The sequence below is a fragment of the Amblyraja radiata genome, chromosome 23, assembly GCF_010909765.2.
Source record: "Amblyraja radiata isolate CabotCenter1 chromosome 23, sAmbRad1.1.pri, whole genome shotgun sequence".
Lineage (NCBI taxonomy): Eukaryota > Metazoa > Chordata > Chondrichthyes > Rajiformes > Rajidae > Amblyraja > Amblyraja radiata.
Window position 1 is genome coordinate 22,039,119 of NC_045978.1, and position 26,209 is coordinate 22,065,327.

The 26,209-nt window shown below is 46.0% G+C and overlaps 1 protein-coding gene across 2 annotated transcripts in view; it reads right to left on the reverse strand.

Moving 5' to 3' along the window:
• The window catches only part of oser1 (oxidative stress responsive serine rich 1), a 42,823-nt gene extending 16,838 nt beyond the window's left edge, over nt 1-25,985 (reverse strand). Inside the window, exons 1-2 of one of the 2 annotated variants that reach the window (XM_033041749.1) lie at nt 25,884-25,985; nt 4,327-4,445 (exon numbers count right to left, since the gene is read on the reverse strand). The gene's annotated coding sequence lies outside the window, so the exon portion shown is untranslated. Of the gene's footprint in view, nt 1-4,326; nt 4,446-25,602 lie in introns of both variants that reach the window. The other variant, XM_033041748.1, reaches the window with a different exon arrangement.
• Between the last annotated feature and the right edge of the window lie 224 nt (nt 25,986-26,209).

Consider the following 26,209-nt stretch of genomic DNA (forward strand, 5'->3'; position numbering starts at 1 on the left):
GCAACTATGCCACTGTGCCACCCACTAGTCTTTAGTGCCCTCTAGTTTTTGATATTTCTACCTTGGGAAAACTGTTCCGACAGATTTATGGTTGTTGTTTTAACACAACTTTTTAAAGGACCTTTCAATAAACAGCACAATTCTTCAGCAGATTTATGTTCTCAATCTTGCAATAACATTACCACTGAACTAAAAAAAAGGGGAAAAGTTAAAAAGGCTTCAATTTTAGATAGAAACAAAATGCTCAGCGGGTCAAGCAGCATCCCTGGAAAACATGGATAGGTGATATTTCAGGTCAGAATCCTTCTTCAGACTATAGTGGGGAGCAGGCAAAAGAAACTGGAAGTGAAAAGAGGTACAGCAAATCGCAGCAGGCTAGAGATGACCTGAGGCGAGGGGGTTCCCTGATAGTCAGATTGCTAGAGATAGAAACAGGTGTGATCCCAAGAGAGATACATAGTTGTGGTGTAGAGTTAGTTAACAATATTTTAGTGGAGGAGGGGGCTATAATGTTGCTCTCCTCATCGCTGAGGCAAGTGACGGGTCACTGGGAGACAGATTGTATTATGCTCCATCCATATAACATGCATAACATTTGGCATTCAACTGCACAGTATATCATATGGCTGCAGTTTCAGCAAGAGCTGATCAAAGGCTGAATCGAACAGATTCAAACAGAAAGCCTCCTGTGGAAACAATGAGTCGGATTAATCATTCATTCCCTCTCCTCTCAAAAATCATAAATAATGTACTGGAATGCAGCTTAAAGATCACACGGCTGGTGAGGAAATCCCACTAAATGCTGCATTCTGTATCGGTTATAGGCTTTGCCTCAGAAATATACCTAAAAAAAGGGGAAGAATTAACAATCAAGTGAGAAAAGGGAGATATTTACAAGAATTAGTTTGTAGAAGACGCTATAAAAAGTGTCCCTACCAGTTGGTTAGTTTAATTTATTGTCACATGTACCGACGTACAGTGAAAAGCTTTTGTTGCGTGCTAACCAGTCAGCAGAAAGACAACACATGATTACATGCACCATTTACTAGTGTACATGGCAGAGAAATGAACCTCACTACTCGACTATGGCATGAAAACAGGCCTTCCGTCCCACGCTGGCCATCAAGCACCCGTTCACATTAGTTCTTTGTTATCCCACTTACTCATCCTCTCCCAACAACAAACTTGGGGGGGGGGGGGGGGCTTTTATAAGAGATAAAACTGACTTTGAAAAAATGCATCTTGTGTTTAACATAAATTATGACCAATATTTAGACATTAATTCTGCTTTGGGAAATGAACAATGAACTGTCTTTAGTTGCACTAATGGCAGTAGAGTAGCGCAGCAGTAGAATTGCAGCGCCAGAGACCCAGGTTTGATGCTGACTACAGGTGCTTTCTGTAAGGAGTTTGTACGTTCTCCCTGTGACCGCATGGGTTTTCTCTGGGTGCTCTGGTTTCATCCCACATTCCAAAGACTTTCCACTTTCCAAAAAAAGTTTGTAGGTTAATTGGAGTTTATATTGTAAATTGTCCCTAGTGTGTAGGGTAATGCTAAGATACATGGGTGATCGTTGCCCAGCGCAGTCGGTGGGCCCGTTTCCACACTGTATCTCTATACTCTAAGACTTTGTATATGGTAGGAGCATATGCATTTTAATTTTATTCCTCTGATCGCTGGCATTTTTTTGGAGTTCTCTTGTTTGTAGCTTCAGGACTTTATGCACTCTTATTAGACCAATTAGTTTATTGAATCTGTGTATTCAATATTATCTATGTGTATTGTGCTTACACGCCTATAAGTGCTTACACGCCCATAAGTGCTTACATGCTACAAGTATGTACGTCATTGTTCCACTGTCAGTACATAACAAAAAAGCCTTTTTTTTTTTTTAGATACAGCATCCATCGATGTCATCCCTCTTTTGCATCCTACACACTAGGCACACTTTCACAAAAGCCAATTATTGCACAAACCTGCATGTGTTTTTGGACTGTGGGAGGAAATCAGAGCACCTGAAGGAGACCCACGTTGTCACAGGGAGAGCGTACAAATTCCGCACAGGCAGCACTTGAGGTCAGGATTGAATCCGGGTCCCTGCCGCTGTGAGGCAGTAGCTCAGGGAAATTGCACATGCTCAAATAAATATGCAAGTGCAGAATTGGAAATTAATTATAACCAGCAATTTACACACAGGAAATTTGATCTGCTGCTGGAAATTCCAAACCATGGCAGATCAGAAAATGATACAAGGTATTGGGGGAAAGCCCAAATTGAAACAGTCACTGAAGCAGGATAAGATTATTGCTTACTAGCTATTAAAGTTTATGCTTCTGTTGTAAATTGGAGTTTCTTAATTGTTGCAAAATAAAGTATAACATCTACAGAAGAAATTACCATTCACAGTCATACTTTAAAATAAACTCAAATACAATTCCAAATAGGACCTATCACCTGTTTCAGAACCTACATCCATGTACTCATTTCCACCGATTTGTCCAGTAAACTCTTAGTAAATATCACAGGTTCTACAACAGGCAAGCAATCTTCATTTAAATGAAATAAGTTAGAAGGTTCTATAAACAGTGGGTAAACATTGGCCTGTGTTTGGCCCATATCTCTCAAAACCTTTCCTAGCCATTTACCTTAAGTGAATTTTAATTTTCTAGCCAATTACCTTTCAAGTGTACTTGCCTCAAATACCTCTTCTGGCAGGTTGTTCCATAATCCCACCTTCCTTGTAGTGAAATGCTGCCCCTCACACTTCCCCTACCTACGCTTGTGATACACTCAACCTATATATCCCAAGGAGTTTTCTCAATCCCAAACCCATAAATTGTGCTGAAATGAACTCCCAAACATACTGCTATTTCCAAATGGAAGTAGCTGCTCACAACTAATCTATCCCTGATCAGAGCCACATCTCTGAGCGTCACAAACAGATTTGACTTTTTCTAAAATCCTGTGCTGAAAACTGATTTGCCATTTAGATTTGTTTACAATAACCTATCTATTATGTATACATAACTAAAACTCATCTTGTTATCATCCAGTATGAGCTGTTTTTACCTTTGTGCAAAAACGGTACGCGATAGCGCTACGATTTTTTACCACCGTATTCACTGCTGTTCTGTGCTGCAAATGCATCAAGTTTTGTTTCAATCGGTTGTATATTTTCAAAGTTATTAAGGTTTAAAAGCTCCGCTGTCAGTCACCAGCTGCGGCCCGCCTCCCTGCCGGTGCAGGCCCACCTGCCCGCGTGGCCCACCTTCCTGCCGGCGCAGGCCCGCCTACCTGCCTGCACATCCCGCCTGCGTGCCGTTCATGCCGGGGATCCTGAGGCCTGGGCGCTGAGCCTGGCACTGAGGGCGCCGACAGCTGATGCTCCTCCGGGGCACGCAAGAAGGGAGAGGAGCGATAACCTCGAGATCCTGGGGAGGTGAGGAGAGAGAGTGGGGGGGGAATGAGGGAGGTGAGGTGGGTAGGGAGGGGAGTTATGGAGGGAGGGACTGAAGGTGGGGGAAAGGAGAGGTGAGGGAGGGATTGGGTGGAGGTTAGGAGGAGGGGAATGAAGAGGGAGGAGGTGAGGAGGGAGAGTGGGGGAGGAAGGGAGTGTGGAATAGAGGGATAGGAGGGCAGTGGGGGAGATAGGGGAGATGAGTGGGGGATAGAAGGATAGGAGGGGGTAGGGAGGGGAGGTATGGAGGGAGGGAGGGAGGGAGTGACTGAGGGTAGGGAAGAGGCGAGGGAGGGAGGGATAGGGGAGGCGAGGAGGAGAGGGGAAAGAAGAGGGAGGGTGAAGAGGAGGGGGATGGAGTGCTGGGGGATGAGGGGAACTAAGTCGCGCCTGCGCAGTTGGGGGCTACGGGTGAGTGGTAGAATATTGCGTTGGGGGAAACGGATTGCGTTGGGGGACCAGACCTCCCGTGTGACAGGGACCCAACAGGTCACACTTAGTCTAGTTTTAACTATAAAGGGACTTACATAACCAGATTATACAGTTTTGAAGAAGTGACATTAAGCTGACGGTCTGACTACTCCTTATGCAACCTGTGGTTAGTCTTAATGCAACGAACTTGGACATGCACAACTTACATAATGCCCTTTTCAGGATCTGCAGTCAATTTACCAGATCGGTCAGGTAAATTTAGAAATGGAAAGTATCAAAAGTCCAGCTATTTTTTAAAACCCAACTAACAAATATTCAATTGTGTAAAGCACATTACTTTCCTCAATATATTTAAAATTATATTGCAATGACATCAGTACATTTTCCAATCACATAACCATTTATTATTTCAGCCCTTCCCTATAGCATTTCTTACCTTTAAATAGTCATACAAGCAACTGGAATTTCCCTCATTTAGTTTCTTGAAGTCGGTGATCTTAATCTTTCTCTTGCTTTCATTTTCTATGCAGCCTTGTGAAACTCTGATCAGTTTTTCTTGCATGTGGGGAAACAAGAAACAAGTGTAGAAATGACGTGACATTTCATAAAATGTATTCATAAGCAGACAGAAACATCACTTTGCAGCACAGCATCAGAAAAACTAAATTAAAATGCATTATAATTATAATATAAATTTAATTGCAGTCAAGATTACTACTATGTGCTCTCTTCCTGCGAGTTTGTGCTTCTGTAAATTGGTTCCATGAGCGATGTGTAAGATACTACACTAGAGCATCTGGTGGTACAGTTCTTCTAATGGGAATGAATTGAATGACCCTTCTCATTTACTGTTAAGAAAATAATGAGGGTTGCTGCATTACCATAGAATTTAGCAGGAACTATAGCTAAATATAATAACAATGAAAATAATATGGTATCGGAATAAATGTACTGAAGAAAAAGTCAAGTGTACTTATTTGTTAATTGATTCTGGAAATAACCATTTTTGTCAATAATGCTTATTATGAAACCGTCCTGCTATCAAAAAAACCCAAACTCAATAAAAATCCCGTTGGAAATTTAATTGCAGCCCTAAGTTTGGCAGTTATATTGTTTAGTGCTAGGCAAACTCAATGTTTCTGCCATGATGAGGGGCAAAGGAATCCCACACTCATTCTATGTGTAGGAAAGAACTGCAGATGCTGGTTTATATCGAAGGTAGAAACAAAATGCTGGAGTAATATAGCGGGACAGGCAGCATCTCTGGAGAGAAAGAAGGGCGACATTTTGGGTCGAGACCCTTTTTCAGACTGATCCACTCATTCTACGCCTACTGACAATTTCCAAATATCATCATCCTCCTCTCTACCCCCCCCCCCCCCCCCCCCCCATGCTGCCAAGTTTTGTCAGAGCATTTCAGTATTCTAGTACCTGAAATTCAGTATTTTGCTGAGGAAATCAGTATATTTACACGGTGCCATTTTGCTGAGAAAAGTGTTTTTTTTTTAATGTGCGGTCATACCCATGTAAGAGTACAAGAATGCATAACTTTGCTACCAATTGACATGTTTTCTACGCACTTTACTTGACTGCATTCATTACCAGCTCTTTGTATACTGCTGTTTGAATGGCTGCTTCCTGCTTTTAGCACCGTTGTGATGTAGAAATCATTTTGGAAGCCTTCCTCCTTCCTCTTTCCCTCTCTCCCACCCTCCCTTTCTCCCTCCCTCCCATTCCCTCCCTCCCACTCCCTCTCTCCTTCTTCCTCTCTCCCTCCCCTAACAGTCTGTGACCCATAGCACTGTGGCCATAGCGCAATCAGGGCTCTCACTTAACTTTTTTTCCCTGTTGCCAGCCGGGCAACCTAGGCAGCTTTTTAGGTTGCCAAATGACAATTTAGGTGGTCATTTAAGACGGTTTGCATGACGCGTGCGATAATGTGCTCGGACGAAGTGCATAGTTACCAGTTGGAATAATGCTCAATGAAGCATTCACATATTATGTTCAAGAAGGAACTGCAGATGCCGGAAAATCGAAGGTAGACAAAAGTGCTGGAGAAACTCAGCGGGTGCAGCAGCATCTATGGAGCGAAGGAAATAGGCAACTTTTCAGGCCGAAACCCATCAGTCTGAAGAAGGGTTTCGGCCCGAAATGTTGCCCATTTCCTTCGATCCATAGATGCTGCCGGCATCCACTGAGTTTCTCCAGCACCTTTGTCTACATTCACATATTATTTCTGCTTCAAATAACTCACAAACTAAACATATTCACCAATCAAGACATGATATATACCACAATGACATGCAGCAAAATTATAATACAATATCTCAACTCTTTTTACACATTGCAATTAATGCAATTTCTATTAGTTCTTTCCACTTCCAAACAAAAACGTGGTTGGATAATTCAGCATATGATCAACCTATGTCAATAAATCCTGGACCATGGTAACATATATGCTTAACCATGCACTCTACAGATTGATGCAAGCATGTGAAGGACCGAAAATTACCGTGACATGGCCATAGCATGGGTCGTTATTGCTATTGGCACAGAAACACTCTGGCTTCCCACATAATTTATCCATAACAAAATATACAGGTTGCAAAGACATTTCTAAAGGCATTTTATGATAATAGCTGTTAAAACCGACTGTACTCATCTGACAGGTTAAACATTACACTAACTGACAAGAAGGTACACAAAAAAGCTGGAGAAACTCAGCGGGTGCAGCAGCATCTATGGAGCGAAGGAAATAGGCAAAGTTTTGGGCCGAAACCCTTCTTCAGACTGATGGGGGGGGGGGGGGGGGGGGGGGGAGAGAAGAAAGGAAAAAGGAGGAGGGGGAGCCCGAAGGGTGGGGGATGGGAGGAGACAGCAGGAGGGCTGAGGAAGAGGAGGAGACAGCAAGAACTAACAAAATTGGGAGAATTCAATGTGCATGCCCCCAGGATGTAGATTAGATTAGATTCCTTTATTGTCATTCAGACCTTTCGGTCTGAACGAAATTTCATTGCCTGCAGTCATACATATAATAATAAATAACAAAACATACAATAAACACAAATTAACATCCACCACAGTGAGTTCACCAAGCACCTCCTCACTGTGATGGAGGCAAAAGTCTTAGTCTCTGTCTCTTCCCTCCTTGTTCTCCCTCTGTGTAGACTCCCCAAGCGGAATACGAGGTGCTGTTCCTCCAATTTCCGGTGTTGCTCGCTCTGGCCATGGAGGAGACCCAGGACAGAGAGGTCGGATACGGAGTGGGAGGGGTTGAAGTGCTGAGCCACCGGGAGGTCAGGTTGGTTATTGCAGACCGAGCGGAGGTGTTCAGCGAAACGATCGCCCAGCCTCCGCTTGGTCTCACCGATATAGATCTGCTGACATCTAGAGCAGCAGATGCAATAGATGAGGTTGGAGGAGATGCAGGTAAACCTTGGTCGCACCTGGAACGATTGCTTGGGTCCTTGAATGGAGTCGAGGGGGGAGGTAAAGGGACAAGTGTTGCATCTCTTGCGGTTGCAAGGCAAAGTGCCCGGGGAGGGGATGGTACGGGAGGGAAGGGAAGAATTGACAAGGGAATTACGGAGGGAGTGGTCTTTGCGGGAGGCAGACATGGAGGGAGAAGGGAAGATGTGGCGAGTGGCGGGGTCACGTTGGAGATGGCGATCAGAGTAGGTCTCAGTGCCCGGTTGGAGAATTGTTGGGTATGCCGGCGGATAGCCAGTCGGTACCGATGGTCTGGCTGGGGTTTCAGAGTAGATCTCAGTAGATCTTAAACACTAACTGACAAGAGATGGCCAAAGGACATAACTGCAGCAAATATTCTTTTGGTAATATGTTTAAAGGTGTCAAAACAAATAATAACATTGGGAATTAAAACACATTTGATTGCAATCCGTTATCAAACATAGTCAATGTTCGCTCTAAAGACCATGAAGCACAATAGGGTCAGGGGGTGTGTGAATCAGTGCGGGGTGGATAGATGGCGGTGGGGTGGATAGATGGCGGGGGGGGTGGATAGATGGCGGGGGGGGGTGGAGATGGGGGGGGGGGGGTGTGAGGCACTAGTAAACCACTGACCATTTGTTGCCCAGGGACCTCTGGTGTAGGGGCCTCAATAGAAGCAACCAAGTGCAGGAAATGCATACCTTAAGAAAAATCAGCACAAACAAGACAGCCAAGGCAAGCCAATAGGTGCGCGAGCTGAGAGCGATATTTCATCGTCAGTACTTCACCAGAGGCCGTCCAATTTCAAGAGGAAGATGTCTGGCCCACAGCTACAGATAGAGTGCAAAAGGAGCACATGGTGGAAAAAGGTGATCTCTTCAGTGTCAGATATTGTTCAAACACAATAAGCCATTTTTATGCCCCCCCCAAACATCCCACATACATGAACACACAACTTGCATGAAGACAACCAGTGCATATTCACAATTAAATCCCCTTTTATTCATTCTTTGCAAGGATGCAAGCAACGCTGGCAAAGCCAATGTTCATTGTCCACCCCATACTGCCCCCAAGATGGTAGTGGCGAGCCACAACTTGAACAGGACAGTCTTTCTAGTAAAGATATTCACAAAATAATGCAGACAGCACAATATTTTTGCAAGGGATATACAGGAAGCACTACCTTAATGCAGCAGCTTATAGCAAGGACCCATATAACCCTGGCCACCATCATGCTACTACATGGGGAAGATGGTGATCACGTGATTTCTATAGTTCATAAATTCTGGGAGCAGGATTAGATCATTCGGCCCATCAAGCCTACTCTTTCGTTCAATCTTGACTGATCTATATTTCCATCTCAAACCCATTCACCTGCCTTCTCCCAATAACCCCGACACCTTACTAATCACAAATCTGTCAATCTCCACCTTAAAAATGTCCATCGACTTAGCTTCCACAGCAAAGAATCTACAGATTCGCCATCCTCTGACTAAAGAAATTCCTTCTCATCTCCTTTGTAAAGGTATGTCCCTTTTATTCTGGGGCTATTGCCTCTGGTCCTTGACTTTCCCCATTAGTGAAAATATCCTCTCCACATTCACTCTAACCAGGCCTTTCACTATTTGGTAAGTTGCAATGGGGTCCCCCTCATCCTTCAATACTCCAGCGGGCACAGGCCCAGTGCTGTCAAAAGCTTTTCTCCATGTGCTCCAGTTTCCTCCCATATTCCAAAGGCATGCAGGATTGTAGGTTAATTTGCTTCTGTAAATTGCTCTTAGCGTGTAGGATGTGAAAATGGGATCATAGAGATAGGAGTAGAATTAAGGGCATGTCCCACCAGCATGCATGCGTCTAGCGCAACCAAATGTGGTCGCTTGAGGCGTACGGCTGCGCGGGGCCGGTCCCACTTCTAACCGCGGAGGCGTATGGAGTTGTGCGGGGCTGGACCAGACATCGCGCGGGGCTCCAAAAATCCTGCACTGTCCGAAAATTCCGCGCGCCAACGGCCTGTCGGCCCGCAGGCGTATTGAGGGCATACGCAGCGTCTTGACGGCGTACGCAGTGTCTTGACATCGTACGCAGCGTCTTGACATCGTACGCAGCGTCTTGATGGCGTACGCCTAGCACGTGGTGCTGCGCGATGACGTCACCACCCGGCGTGCCGTTGCGTGATGACGTCACCGTCCGACGTCCAAATTCAATCGGCCTGCCTCCTGCCCAGCTGATTGGTGAGTATGATGTCGGGACCAGCCCCGCACAACTCCATACGCCTCAAGCGACCACGTTTGGTCGCGCTAGACACATGCAATCGCATGCTGGTGGGACAGGCCCTTTAGGCCATTCAGTCTATCATCTATTCAATCATGGCTGATGTCACTCCTAACCCCATTCTCCTGCCTTCTCCCCATAACCTCACACCCGTATTAATCAAGAATCTATCCATCTCTGCCTTAAATATATCCACTGACTGCCTCCACACATTTCTGTGACAGATTTCCACCGATTCTCCACCTTCTGACTAAAGAAATTCCTCCGCAACTCCTTCCTATAACAGCTTTTAATTTTGAGGCTAGGACCTCTAGTCCTAGACTCTCCCACTGGTGGAAACATCCTCTCGACATCCAGTCTGTTTTTGTACAAGCCCTCTCAAAATAATAACATGGAACTAGTGTGCAGGTGATCAAGTCAAGAGAGTCAAGTGTTTTATCATCATATGTCCCAGACGGAACAATGAAATTCTTACTTGCAGCAACACAACAGAATATGTAAACATAGTACACTGTAAACAATATAATAAACTAGAGGGAAAAGATTTCAGTGTGTGTACATACTCACAAATATATATACGTACCGATACGTAATAATCAATGGTCGGTGTGGGCCAAAGTGCATGCTTCCACACTGTATCTCTAAACTAAATCCCAGTCGCATTCTGCAAGGTACTACCCCATGCCATACTGTTTCAGTTCCTTTACCAATGACACTACTTCAATGACAATTCCTCAATCATAAAACCAGAAGCAGGATGTTTGTTGATAAGTACATGATATTCTTTTCCATTCCTACCTTTTCAGATAAGTTGCACTGAAATTCATAATTCATGTAAACTTAATGGGGCTTTCTCACGGGGCGACTTGACGCAAGATGTAACCAGAGTGAAGTGGTCGTGGTCGAGCACGATATCACACGATATAACGGGGGGTAGATAAAGAGTTCCCACGGGTACGCGGCATTTCTGTTATTTGTGCGAGTGACTTGTCCGTCTCCCGAGCTTTCCCGTTAAATCTTGATGAACATTGTGAACTGTGAAGTGTTGTTAAATCATCACGTGGCACAAATGATGTCACTTTTTTTTCACACACTATAAATATCCTCCCTTGGTTGAATTGGCTCATTTGGAGACATGCCTGTACTAAGTAGTTTCGAGTACAGGATGGTGGTGTTTTTCATTGACGCGCTTATGTGAATCGAGGACGCTTGCGTGAAGGCAGAAGGGTGAGATTCGTGAACCATTGCATGAGTTGGTCATCTGCATTAAAGTAGAGTGGTGGAATTAAATAGAACTTCTAGCATTGGATGTCTTCCGTTATATTAAAAGTTCTGGACAGTAAATAGAGGCCTGTTTAAGAGCCTGCCCTCCGCATTTAATGTGGTATTTCTTGTGCTTCTTGGATACCTGAGCACAAGTTTGTAAATACAGATAGCCTTTTTTAAGACAAGCATTACAAGTGAAAATTGCCTGCCCTCATGCATAATTTATTTTATGGCTCTTGGAGACATGATTCCAACTTCAAACACAGAGCGTGTAAAAGCTGTCTGCGACTTTTTTACTTTGCAGCTGCAGGGCACAGACACACTTATAAGAGAAGTTTAAGTTAACTGCAAAAACAGCACTTTTACATCAATAGCAATGTATGTTTTTAAATCATGGATAACATTAAATGGTTTTCCTGTTGATGTACTAATATATCGTTATATATACTCACATGAGCACCCGGGATACTCCGCAGCCTTCGTCTCCAGCAGGTTCCGTTTTTTCTCCCTGTTTCTGTAATCCTCTCTGGATTTATCGTAAAGAATTTCGTTGAATTGGTACCATTCTACAAGTTCCCCCTCTTGTTCCCGGGTGAAGTTATATGGCCTTACCTTCTGCCATCTTCCCTTTATATACGCGTCTGTTGAGGCTATTCCTACAACGGCTACTGGGGAGGCAATCTGAAATCCACCTTGCTCACCCTCTCCCTGCTCCAAGGAGCCCACAGGCAGTGTTATCTGTGGCATCTCCTGTTGCCTCTCCACCTGTCTCTCTTGCTGCGTCTCCTCCTCATTCTCCTGCAATGGCAAAAACCTTTCTGACATGCTTTACCCCCTTTCTTTGAGCTTTTCTGGGAGCCATCTCTGCAAGTGTTCCAGTGAAAAAGATTCTCCAACAATGACAATGAGGTGGGACGTCCTCGATGGACACATGTTCTATTGGCGATATTGAGACCACCTTTTTTACTCACCTTCTGTCCCCTGTGTCCAGCTTCCGGGTTCACCGTTCGCAGGAGTTCCCACGGTAAACGCAAGAGTTATTACGGATATCGCACTGGCCACTACGTGCATATAATGTTGCAATCTTCAACCACAAGTGTACAAGTCACTCTTGGAGAAATTCAAGCTTGCTTGAATTTTCTCCCGAGTCAACAAGTTATACGAGTACCTGCCGTTAGCGCCACGGTGGTCCACGAATGCCGTACGGTTATCGTACGAGGTTCCCACGATGTTCAACTCTGGTTACCTCTTGCGTCAAGTCACCCCGTGAGAAAGCCCAATAACAGAACGCAAGATCTAATAATAATAATAATAATAAATTTTATTTATGGGCGCCTTTCAAGAGTCTCAAGGACACCTTACAAAAATTTAGCAGGTAGAGGAAAAACATGTAAGGGGAATGAAATAAATAGTAGAGACATGACTAGTACACAAAGCAAAGACAGAATTCAATACAAAACACAATATGAGGCAATTAATGCACAGATGAAAAGGGAGGGGGACGTGGGGCTAAGGATAGGCAGAGGTGAAGAGATGGGTCTTGAGGCGGGACTGGAAGATGGTGAGGGACACGGAATTGCGGATCAGTTGGGGGAGGGAGTTCCAGAGCCTGGGAGCTGCCCTGGAGAAGGCTCTGTCCCCAAAACTGCGGAGGTTGGACTTGTGGATGGAGAGGAGGCCGGCTGATGTGGATCTGAGGGACCGTGAGGGTTGGTAGGGGGAGAGGAGGTCAGTGAGATATGGGGGGGCCAGATGGTGGAGAGCTTTGTAAGTGAGGATCAGGATTTTGTAGTTGATCCGGTGGGAGATGGGAAGCCAGTGAAGTTGTTTGAGGAGAGGACTGGAGTGATGAAAGAAGGAGGTTTTAATGACATGGCGGATGTGAGGCTCAAGGGAGAGGGTGGAATCAAAGATCACGCCAAGGTTGCGGGCCTGGGGAGATGGGGAGACAGTGGTGCCGTCGATGGTGAGAGTGGGGTTATTGATTTTGCTGAGTGTGGCTTTGGAGCCTATGAGGAGGAATTCTGTCTTATCGCTGTTGAGTTTGAGGAAATTATGTTGCATCCAGGTTTTTATAGCTGACAAACAGGAGTTGATATGGGAGAGGGGGGGGGTTGTGGGGGGATTTGGTGCCGAGGTAGATCTGGGTGTCATCAGCGTAACAGTGGAAGTCCAGGTTGAAGTGGCGGAGTATCTGACCAAGGGGGACGATGTAGATGATGAAGAGGAGGGGGCCGAGTACGGAGCCTTGGGGAACGCCTTGAGTGATTGTGGCTGTAGCAGAGGTGTGGTTGTGGAGAGAGATGAAGTGGGATCTGTTGGAAAGGTAGGAACGGAGCCAGCTGAGTGCAGAGCCTTCAATGCCGAGGTCTTTGAGTCTGGTGAGCAGGATGTTATGGTTCACTGTATCGAAGGCTGCGCTCAGGTCGAGGAGGATGAGGATGTTGAGGGAACCAGTGTCAGCAGAGGTGAGGAGGTCGTTGAGGACTTTGAGGAGAGCAGTTTCTGTGCTATGAAAGCCAGATTGGAGGGGTTCAAGTAGGTGAGGAGGTGGGAATGAAGTTGCGTCGCAACGATACGCTCCAGGGTTTTTGAAAGAAAGGGGAGGTTTGAGATTGGGCGGTAGTTAATGAGAGAGGAGGGATCAAGACCAGGTTTCTTTAAGATTGGTGTAACAGCAGCAGTTTTGAAAGCGGAGGGGACAATTCCTTGGGACAATGAGGAGTTGAAGAGATTAGTGAGGTAGGGGCAGAGAACGGGGAGGCAGGACTTCGGCAGGGGAGTGGGGAGAGGGTCGAGGGAGCAGGTAGTTGGTTTGGAAGAGCTGATGAGTTTGGAGATTTCAATAGGGGTGACCAGGTCAAACTGGGAGAGGAAGCAGTGTGGAGGAGGGGTAAGGAGGTCAGTGGAGATGTTGAAAGGAGGGGCCTTGGTAGGTGGTGGAGTAGATGCTGGGGAGTCAGGTACAGGGGATAAAGATTGATAGATGGTGCTGATTTTATCAGCGAAAAAGTGGAGGAATGAGTTGCAGAGACCCGGAGTAGAGGTAGGGAGAGTGTTGGCTCGAGGCTTGAGGAGGTTGCCCACTGTGGAGAAGAGGGTTCTGTGGTTTAGGCAGGGATCGGTGAATATGGAGGAGAGGTAGGCAGATTTTGCAGCAATGAGGGCATCTTTGTAATCAGTGAGGTGGAGTTTGTAAGCTTCAAGGTGGACTGTGAGAGGTGATTTATTTGTGAGTCGCTCAAGTCGGCGACCAGTCTGTTTCAGTTTACGAAGTGCAGGTGTGTACCAGGGTGAAGATGTGTTGAAAGTTATGGTTCTTGTTTTGAGGGGGGCCATAGTGTTAAGGGAGGTAGACAAGGTGGAGTTGAGATGGTTTGTGACATCATCAGGTGAGATGGGGGTTGAGTCCAGGGGGAGAGTGGTGGAGAGGGGGTCAGAGAGATGGTGGGGATCAATGGATTTTAGATTACGGAAGGTGATTTCTCGGAGGAAGCCGGGGCGAGGTGTCGGAGAAGGGATGGTGAACCGTATAAGCTTATGATCAGAGAGGGGGAAGAGGCAAGGATGGAGGTCGAGTACCGGTTGATTTGTGGAGCAGACCAGGTCAAGGATGTGACCTTTGTCATGGGTGGGAAAGGTGACGTGCTGAGTGAGAGAGAAGTTGTCAAGTAAAAAGGCGAATTCAGATGCGAGCTTGCAGGTGGGGGAGTCCATGTGAATATTTAAGTCACCAAGTAGCAGCAGACGTGGGGAGAGGGATGAGGCAAGTGTGAGGAATTCAGTGAAGTCAGATAGGAAGGAGGGGTTTGGTTTAGGTGGCCGGTAAATGAGGATGACTGTCATGGAGGAAAGGGCTTTGAAGGCGAGGAATTCAAATGATGCTACTGGGGGGAAGGCAAGTTCAGTGATACGAAAATTCTGGTTAAAAATAACAGCGAGGCCACCTCCATGGCGGGAGGGGCGGGGTTTGGAAATGTAATTAAATCCAGGTGGGGATGTTTGATTGAGGGAGAAGAAGACATTGGGTTGTTGCCAGGTCTCAGTGAGCAGAAGGAAGTCCAGAGTGTTGTCAATGATTAGTTCATGGAGGGCAAGGGCTTTGTTGTTGAGCGACCTGGTGTTGAGGAGGGCAAAGTTGGCATTGTGAGAGGGTGGAGGGATGGGGGCAGGCTGGAGAAATCTGAGGTTGTCCCGGTTGACAGTGCGTGCGGTCAGCTGGGGTGGGGGGTGACGCGGTTGAGGGGGGGCAGAGCGTGGTAATGAGCAGAGGGATGGAATGGAACGTCCGTGGTTGAAGCAAACACGCCTGCGCCGAGAGCCTCTGTGGATGTAACGGGGTCGACGCAGAAGTCCAAGCTGTTTAACGACCTGGATGCAGGATGGGATGTGGTTGTTGCAGAAACCAGCCATCTGCAGAGTCGAGTATTTGAGCATGATGGTGAGGGTGCAGAGAGGTGTCCAGCGGTGCAGGTGCAGGTGGAGAGAGTATCCAGCGGTGAGGGAGCAGAGAGGTTGTCCAGCAGAGCGGGTGCAGCGAGGTGTCGAGCAGTGAGGGAGCAAAGAGGTTGACCAGCAGTGCAGATGCAGCGAGGTGTCCAGCAATTGAGGGAGCAAATAGGTTGTCCAGCAGAGCAGGTGTAGAGGTAGTCCAGTGATGAGGGTGCAGAGGTTGTCCAGCAGTGCAGGTGAAGAGAGTATCCAGCAGTGCAGGTGCAGAGAGGTTGTCCAGCAGTGCGGGTGTAGAGATGATCCAGCTGGTGCAGGGAGGTGTCCAGCGTCCATGGTGCACAGGCACAGGAGGTGCCCAGCATCCAGCGTCCAGCATCGATGGAGAACAGGCACAGGAGGTGTCCAGCGTCGATGGTGCACAGGCACAGGTACAGGCAGGTAGGTAGGTAACAGTTAACAGGTAGGTAACAGACGTCGGGGTGGGGGACAGCGGGCGGAGAAGCGGCGAACAGTCAACGCCAGCGTCCTCTCCGGGCAGCGTGCAGGGATTCAAGCCCATAAGCATATTTCATTTTTACTTTCATTTCTGAGGAAAAGACACTAACGTGAAATACTAGCTGTTTTCTCCCTCTACATGTATTTTGTGTATTTCTCAGCATATTTTATATTTTAGCTAATGAAGCAATCTGTGCCTCTGGACAGCACAGTCGGAGAGCAATAATGACACCATGCTGGGTACACTTTCCACAGGAGACCATAACCTCCACAACATTAATTAGAACACAACTTGAAGCAGGAGTCATCCATACAACTCATGGATCCTGACCCACCATTCAAAACCATGGCTCCACTTACACACTCGATCCACAATATTTTGTTATATTTTTAATTTTCATGATCTCATCGTTTCTTCATGACCAACGATTGGAGATGTCGATGTCCTGACTTTTGCTGAGGATCCCACTAACAACGATGAATCTTTGAAGATAGTATGGTGCCATTTCCTTTGAAAGCAGTTAAAATCTCACCTCTACTCCTCCAATCTTATGGATTACTCTGCCACCTGCTCCCATTTCATATCCCTTTAACCATTCTTTTCACAAATGACTAACAAAAAAATGTTGACCATACTAAAAATTCAAATTTCCATTACATCTTAAAGATTTACTGAGAATGAGCCTAATACAGCCCTTCAATTAAGTCTAGACAGGGATGCAATGTGATAGTCAGAGGTACAGAGGTGATCATACGGCAATTATACTATAAATACATCAAACGTGGACCTTGCCTTAAGTTTACATGAATTATTAATATGGCAGACTGGAAGACATACAGATAAAAACATGAAACAAAAAATTCTAAATACAACACATTAGCATTAATAGTGAATACAGAATATACTAGAGAAGATTTCGGTATTGGTTGGTATTGATGCATTATACAGAGAAAGTAACAATGTTACAACATTTTGCAATTAAAAAAATCAAGTTTGCAATTTATCTCATCAGATAAAGCATAAAAAGACATTTAATTTGACACCTAATTCACTTTTATGTCTTCAGTATTAAAAAAGTTATGGTCATTTTCATACTCGGAAATTAGCATCTTGTTCCCTATTGCTTTTCCATTGACTTAATGCAAAAGCTGTGATCGAGGTCAGTCAAAAGCCCGTAACTTTCTTAAAAATTAAGAGAACCGAGTGAAATTTTCAGTTATTTTAGATTGAAGCATTCTGAAACAAATATAAAATATCTTACTTGGATGACCTGAAATTAAAGCATATAATTAGTTAATTACCTAATTGTAGCTAATTACAAAATTGACCGTTGTGACAGAAATAGTAATAAACACCCAGACTGCCTTGAAAATTCAAAAATGTGATATTCTCAAGATCAGAACTTTAATATTATTGTTTAATATGCTGTAAGTCCGTAACAGATAGGTAAATAAATTACAATTTCTAGCAATAGACCAAGTCTTTATGAAGAAGTTGCTAGCTGGTACATTGGCATATCATAATCAGTAGTATCGTCATACTCCTCAGATTGTAACCAATAAGCGAATCTGTACACCTTATTTTTCCTCAACCTTTTAATTTTGGCATTGTAAACTACAAGATTTGCTCTTCAAACCACACATGACATGCCTTTCTCCACACTACTTTCCCATTAACAATGTCCTGTAGATTCCATTTCTTAAGAAAAGGATAATTTTTCCAAATAACAAACATAAGCAAAGTTATACAACAGGTACAAAGAAAAAATACCCATGAGTGCAGAATATAGTGCCAGACAGGGCTCAAAATTAACAGTTGCCCAGGTGCCAATGGCCACCTAAAGTCCCGCCAGACAACCAAAAAGCCTAGTCATTTTGCCCGGCTTGACAAGCGAAGGAAAGCTTGGCTGATGTGGATAGCGGACGACCTGATGCAAACTGTGCTGGTGTTTCTTAGAGAGCTTCTGCCCTATCCTTGTTCCCTGCCTTGCCTTGTGGAGTTGCTGCTTGTTTGTGAACCAGCGGATTGGCGCTCGACACCGCTGCAAATTGTTCTGTTACTTTTGTTCCCTTAAAGGACCTGCGATTTGTTTTCGGCGACCGTGGAGCGTCAGTGACAGTTTTAAAGGATACTGACGCTCCACAGTCGCCGAGAAGGGGGGGGGGGGGGGGGGGGGGGGGGGGGGACGCAAAGTGGGACAGGCTCTTTAAGGGAACAACAGGAACAGAACAATTTGCAGCAGTGTCGAGCGCCTGAGCCGCTTCTCCCCTTCCCCCTTCTTCCCCCCAATCCCCTTCTCCCTCCCTTCTCCAATCCAAACCACCCCCACCCACTTTCCGCACGTCCCCCATTTGTGGACCCAGCCTGCGACCAGCGATCCCCCGCACACTATCGCACACACACTAGGGACAATTTATACAAACCTTTGGAGTGCGGGAGGTAACTCTAATCCTAACTCTAGGTTGGTAGGCTTGGTATTTATAAATTGTCCCTAGCGTGTGTGGGATAGTGTGCAGGGGATCGCTGGTCGGTGCGGACTCGGTGGGCCGAAGGGCATTGTATCGCTGAACTAAATGTGACACAGGGGCCCCAGAGGTCGGACTCGAACCCCCAATATTCTGCATGGGAACTAAACTGTTGGGCACGAGTTGTCCCAGAGGCAGATCTCTCTTCCAATGATCTCTCCAAACCCCCAGAGACAGCGGGCTTTTCAACTGGGTACAGGCAATGTTGTCAATGTTCCAGTATAATTCCAATGTTCGAGCGAAGTCCGCGGGAAGTTTGGGTGTGACATACGGCATCAAGGCGCTGCGTATGCCCGTCGAGGCGGTGCTTATGGCGTCGAGGCGGCTGCGGGGTGGCAGGTCGTTGCCGCGCTGAATTTTTGAACACGGTCACTTTTTTCGGAGCCCCGCGCGATGTCGGGACCAGCTCCGCACAACTCCATACGGCTCCGGCGATCAAAGTGGGACCGGCCCCGCGAGGCCGTACGGTTGCGCTTGCCGCATGGAGTCGCATGCTCGTGGGACACGCCCTTGAAACAGATGACGTGGAGTAGACATTGCGCAGTACTATTAGTGGGATCTAGCTGTCACAGGCTGGGTCCACAAATGAGGGGCGTCTGGGAAAGTGGGAGGGAAGGATTGGAAAATGGGAGAAGGGAGGGAGAGGGGGAGAAGGGAGGGAGAGGGGGAGAAGGGGATGTGAGGGGATGGGGGGGGGGGGGGGGAGTGGAGAAGGGGAGAAAAAGTGGAGCGGGGAAGAGGAAGTGGAGGGGATGGGGAAGGGAGGGGGGTGGAGGGGAGAGAGGAGTTCAGTCTACACTCAATTAATCCATCCCTGTGAAAAGTTAGAGACGGTGATTTGGATCTGGAAGCGGACCAATACAAATAAAACTGAACGATTCGGATATCTTTTCATTTGCACAATTGATTTCATTGTATTAATTTTAATATATTGTTTAAAATCCATGCATTGAAGGAAGAATATTTTACAGCCCATCCCTAACCCTAACCGGGCGTCGCAGGACAGCATACGTCAGCGTGTGACAGGGTGCACGACATGATGAGACACCCAAATGTCGCCCCTGGATTTTGAACATTCCAAAATCCTGAGGCGACAGGGAGACACCGCGCATCACTACATGTGTCACGACCAAACCACGACGCAACAACCACTTTTTAGGATGTCGCTGAAAATGTCGCCCAAGTGGGACAGGCCCTTAAATCCCTCACCCCACGGGTGAAACTGCAAAGCCACCTGCCCACGTTTGGTCCATATCCCTCCAAACCTGATCTATCCATGTACCTGTCCCTGTCTTTCTATCTGTCTCTGCTCTTTCTGTCTCTCTGTCTTCGTGACTCTGTCTCTTGCTTACCAGTTCTCCCCCACTTTTTCATCAGAAACCCACCCTGAAATTTGGGCATTGAAGCTCCCCCTAATGCTCCACGGTAGTGCCAAGTAACAGCCATGTTGCTGAAAGGGTTGTTGTGATACAACATGGTGTTCCTGAAGTCCCACACCAGAAGACCTACCCAACATCTGCATTCTCCTTGACCTCGTCCTTACCATCCCGGCAAGTTCAGCTGAGGCTGAGCGAGGCTTCAGCCTGCTGAAGCAGCTGAAGACCACCATCAGAAGTTCCCTCCAGGATGACCAGGTGACAGACCAGCTACTCATCATGGTGTATGCCTGTAACATCAAGGACCTTGATCCCCGGCCAGCCATCAGCTTGAGGCCTGCAGGAGGGATGAGGGCAAGGAGGCCTGACATGGGAGAAGACCCAGCTGCAGCATCTGCCTCAGGACCTCACCCTGACAAGTCTGATGCGGATGCTCTGCTCGAGAGCGACTCAGATGACAATTAAAGTGACTTTTATAGGTATTTGAACAGCTCTGTCTTTACTTTGCTTTACAGGAGATGGTTTAAATATCAAGCAGAAAAGTTACATGTACTCACAAATATAATGTTTCTGTTCATTTAAAGTTGATATTCCCCCCCCCCAAAAAAAACCCACCAGCCATTTTTATTGCCCTTCTGGGCAATCTCACTTGCCAAGTTCCATGATTGATTCAATAGTCACCTACTTCCATGATTCATCTTCTTAGTGGGCACAGAGTAAAATAGGTACTATGTACATTCAAAAGTATGGTATAGGTCTGGTCAGGTAATAATAATAATACAGTAACAAGTATGTTACAGGAAAAAGAAAATTAAAGTACGGTTCCATTCGCTTTATTTCTTTTAAATTACAAAATCCTAGAGCAGAAGGGATATATTATGTATCTATTTTTCCCCTCTTGATGGTGTTACTGTGTCTACCTTCAAAGGTGTCAAACAGATCGATTCAATTCTTTATCAACTTACCTTGCTGTGACTGGGCATAACAGAGATTGATGATTGAAGATTCAAGAGGAAAAGACCCATGCTATGGCCATATCATGATAATTTTTGGTCCTTCACAGAAAACATGCTTGCATCAATCTGTAGTGTTAAACATATATGTTACCATGGTCAAGGATTTATTGGCACAGGTTGATCATACGCTGAATAATCCAACCACATTTTAGTTTGGAAGTGGAAAGAAATAATAGAAATTGCATTCATTGCAACGTAAAAAGAGTCGAGATATTGTATTATAATTTTGCTGCATGTCATTGTGGTATATATCATGTCTTGATTGGTGAATATGTTTAGTTTGTGAATTTATTTGAAGCAGAAATAATATGTGAATGCTTCATTGAGCATAATTCCGAATGGTAACTACACACTTCGTCCGAGCACATTATCGCACGCGTCATGCAAACCGTCTTAAATGACCACGTAAACTGTCATTCGGCAACCTAAAAAGCTGCCTAGGTTGCCCGGCTGGCAACAGTGAAAAAAATTAAGTGAGAGCCCTGCCAGAGCATCGTAGCATTATAGAGAAAGTAAAATTTTAAAAAGTGCACAGTCCAGAATGAGGAACGGAAAGTCAGTGAATGGTTGTTTCTCACTTCTGGTGGGCTTGCACCCAGTGTCATCGTCATAGACATCAGAGTGGTCATTGTGTGTGCGAACCTGCGGAAGGTGACCGGCACGTATGGAGTCCCTAGTCGTGTCCTCGGAAACCACACTGACCAGCTGGCAGGAATATTCATGGACATATTTAACCTCGCTCTATTCCAATCTGATCTTCACACCTGCTTTAAGACTACTGCCATCTCATTACCAAAACAAATCATGGCAGCATGCCTCAATGCAATGGCCAATGGCTCTGGCATCCACAATCATGAGCTTCGTGAGGCAGGTTTGGTTTAGTTTAGCTTAGAGATAAAGGATGAAAACTGGCCCTTCAGGACACGTCGACTGTAGATCAGCTGTTCACACTAGTTCTATTATCTCACTGTCCGACTACACACTAGGGTCAACTTGGAGAGCCAATTAACCTACAAACTTGCACGTCTTGGGATGTGGGGGGGATATCAGAGCACCCGAAGGAAATCCATGTGGTCACAGAGAGAATGTGCAAACATCGCACAATCAGCATCTGAGGTTGGATCGAACATGGTCTCTGGCACTGTGAGGCTCTACTAGCTGTGCCACCCATTGCGGTCATGTCACACATCAGCTCCAGCCTTAAAAAACAGCTTTAATCCACTGCAATTTGCCTGCCACCTCCACAAGAAATGGCATCTCCCTGGCACTACACTCACCCTCAAAACATCTGGATAACACCTATGTCAGACTCCTATTATTGAGATTGCTCCAACTCAACGCCACAATTCCAGTCATATCTAAACTTTTGGACTTAAGTCACAACATTTCCTCTGTAATTGGATCCACAACTGCCTGACCTATAGACCATAATCAGTGAGGATAGGCAACTCCTTAGTATACTCCCTATACACTCAAGGCTGTGAAGCTAAATGCTTTTCTTTAAATCAATTTATTAGTTTGCAGATGACACCACTGCAATGGGCCAGATCTTTGAATAATGACGAGACGGGTACAGGAAGGATTATAGAGTTTAGTAGCATGGTGTCCAGACTACAAACTCTCCCTCAATGTCAGTAAGATGGAGCCTGTCATCGACTTCAAGAAGCAGGGTGGAGTACTCGCTCAACTATTGAAGGTAGGTTAGAGCATCAAGTTCCCAGGTGTAAATATCACCTATTTGTTCTGATACAATCACATTGATGCTAAGGCCAAGAAAATACAGACCTCCAAATCCGCAGAAGGCTAAAGAAAGTCAGCATGCCACCAAAGACTTATTGATTTATCCATTTGATATATCGATTTGACCCAAGGAGTCTTTCTAAGTGAGGCAGAGGTACACCTGCACCTCCTCCAACCTCATCTATTGCATCCGCATCTATCTAGGTGTTAACTGCTATACTTCGGTGAGACCAAGCACAGGCTTGGCGATCACTTCGCCCAACACCTCCGCTCAGTTCGCACTAACCAACCTGATCTCCGGGAGACTCAGCACTCCCCCTCCCATTCCTAATCCGACATTTCTGCCCTGGGCCTCCTCCATGGCCAGAGTGAGTCCCACCGCAAATAGGAGGAGCAGCACCTCATATTTTGCTTGCAGCAATTTACACCCTTGCTTTCTCCTTCCTTCCCCTCCCCAGCTCTCCCACAGCCTACTGTCCCCGCCTCGTCCTTTCTCCTTCCAGTCCATCACAGAAACCAATGCTCCCTCCATCGACTCCATCTATACTCGCACTGCCTTTTTCTATTTTGCACTACGTGATGCATTTTAATTTTTCCACCATATGTCAGTACACTTGACAATAACAAACTAACATCAAGACCAAAGGTAGACAAAAGTGCTGGAGAAACTCCACGGGTGCAGCAGCATCTATGGAGCGAAGGAAATTGGCAACGTTTCGGGCCGAAATCCTTCTTCAGACTGAGAAGGCTGAAGAAGGGTTTCGGCCCGAAGCATTGCCCATTTCCTTCGCTCCATAGATGCTGCTGCACCCGCTGAGTTTCTCCAGCACTTTTGTCTACCTTCGATTTTCCCGCATCTGCAGTTCCTTCTTTAACATCAATACCAGATGATTCGTGCTAACCTCTAAATTGAAGCTCAAATCTGTAGCTCTCCGATTGAGGACAAATAGCTCTCAGATTGTAAATGGAACTGATAAAAGCCACAGGCTCAAATTTTTTCCAGAAATTAATCACATATCCCAGATGGGGACTTACAATAATCAAGCAACAATAAATGATACCAATCAAATTAAACTATGCTACTCCATAAGAAACTTTAAAAAAGTGTAGTTATACATTTTATAATATCTGGAGGATTATGGTTCAGAATCCATCCCAATTCTGAGGACAATTACCAATGGGTCATTTCAAGTGCTAACCTCTCTTCTGTGGGAACTGGATGGCCATTGAGTATCAATGAACGATTTCTTTCCCCAGCCTCCTCGCCTACCAGATAGCTTGATGGACAAAGTTTTTAAATGGGATGCAGACCCATTATCACCACTTCAATTGAATTGCAGCAAAAAAAAAAATCAAAATTCTTGAAGGAATTCAGCAGGTCACCTTTTCCTCTCACCTCTTTCAACCGGCTATCTCCTCTACTCCAGCCTTGAAAGGTTCCAAAGCGCATTTGGCCATTTCGCTCCACAAATGTTTGCTGACCCGCCAAGTCCCACGAGTATTTAGTTCTTTGCCCCAGATTCCAGTCTCTAATATTTCCACAAGCAGTCTGTCAACTCTCAAATCAGGCCAGTACTGCCAGATTAAGTGGCACAAACAATTGGATGGACACAGAATAAAAATAAACAAAAAAGAGCTGGAAACACTCTGGAGATTAGACAGCATCTGTGGAAATTGAAACATTTTATATCAAAGACCCTTCATCAGAGCTGGCAAAATGCTGAAGCAAGGGGACCAGGCAGTACCTGTGAAGGCACATGGATGGTCAAGCACCCCCTGCCACCACAGATGCTGCCTGACCTGCTGAGTCACTCAAGCACTTTGTTCTTTGCTCCAGATTTTAGTCTCTTGTGTCCACAATCGCACAGCCTGTCAGTTCAACTCTGGCCAGAATTGCTGGATTAACTGGGAAGAAAAGCGACCCACAGAATAAAGGTGCTAGAAATATTCTGGAGGTCAGGAAGCATCTGAGAAAACAGAGACACAAGAAACTACAGATGTTAGAATCTTGATCTGTGGAAACCCTTGACCTGCTGAGTTTCTCCAGTTTTTTTAGTTGTTGCTGCAATTCAATTGTTGTGGTGGGAAGAGCTTTACATCCCATCTGAAGTCCTTATATATCAAGCTATTTGAATAGACGAGAATGATTAAAAGAAAAAAAAAATGATTGCTTCTGAATGGCCAGTTTCTCCAGATCATTAGATAGAGATGAAAACTGGGGATATAAGCATCATTTCATTTAATCCACATATTCTCTGGCCCTGGAGAAACAAGGAACTGCTGATGCTGTCTGAAGAAGGATCCCAACCCAAAACATCACCTATCCACGATTCTCCAGTTACTTGAGCAACTACAATGTTGAGAACCATATTCTGCACTGTCATCCCCTTCACTCTACCCATTATACACAAGTTTGGCCTGATTGTGTATGTATCACATTTCTGATTTGATTGGATAACATGCTTTTCAATGTACCTCAGTACACATGACAATAAAAACCCTAAACTTTCATCAGAGCTGAGAAAATACAGAAGCAAGGATACAAAGTTCAGGAGTCAACAGATCAGGCAGCATCTCCAGAGAACATGGATAAGTGAAGTCTTTTTTTGTAAACCAGTATCTGCAGTTCCTTGTTTCTACAAAACACTGAAATAAGTTGACTGAACCCCCCCCACCCCCTCCCAAAATAAACATCATAAAGAGGGCATGAATAATCAAAGCCAGAGCAGAATTAAACAACACAGCAATGTAGCAGATGCTGGAATCTGTTAGCAAAAAGGACACAAAATACTAGAGTAACTCAGTGGGTCAGACATCTCTGGAGAATGTGGGCGGGGTCCCTTCTTCAGCCGGGGCTCGCTCACACCCCTCAACCACACTCCAACCTACCTTCACCCACACACCCCTCACACTGATCCACGCACCAGGCCTTCACCCAAACATTCTTGCCCACACATTAGCCCACCCCCACACAACCGGATCACCCTCACCCACACACCCGCTGCCCTCGCCCACACTCACTGCCAAGCGTGAGTCAGGAGTCCCGAGCGGGGACAGGGCCGAGAACCACCAAGAAGACCATGACACCCTGCTCCCCCGCAGCCGGGGCTACTGCCTTACCTTCCGTCTCCTCGGGCGTGCGGCAGCGGCCGAGCGCTGGGCAATCGGGCCCCGACAGTCGGGCCTCGGGGTGGCGGGAGGCGCGGGGCCTGGGGCCTAGGACTGGCAGAGACGAGAAGTGCGCCTGCCTTCGCCCCCCTCACGCGCCGGGCTGGGCTGGGCTGGATCACACCGGACAATCAGGGCCTTTACCGTGAGGGGGAGGCGGGCCCGCCGCCGTTACCGCTACCGTCTGTGATAACCCCCGACGCCTCTTGTTTACATTCAAACGCTCAACTCACGCCGTGACTCCACAAAACCAGTGACGTGACGGCGGACTCCGCTGACGTCGACTGAACCTGCGTATCCCCTCCGTGCTCTCCTCAGGGCTGGAGTTCCCACCTCCTCGCCTTCCACGTGATCCGCACTGCTGAATATTAATGAACGGGCGTTGAATATAAATGAAGTGGGCTGATTCCAGAATATTAATGAAGGGGGAAGGACTGGCTTTCAATGTTAATGAAGGGAGGGGTTCGTTTAATATTAATGAATGGGCGGGACTATTATTGAATATTAAAATTAGAGGGTGGCCTCTAACCATTTTGGAATAATATGTAAGAACAAGGAA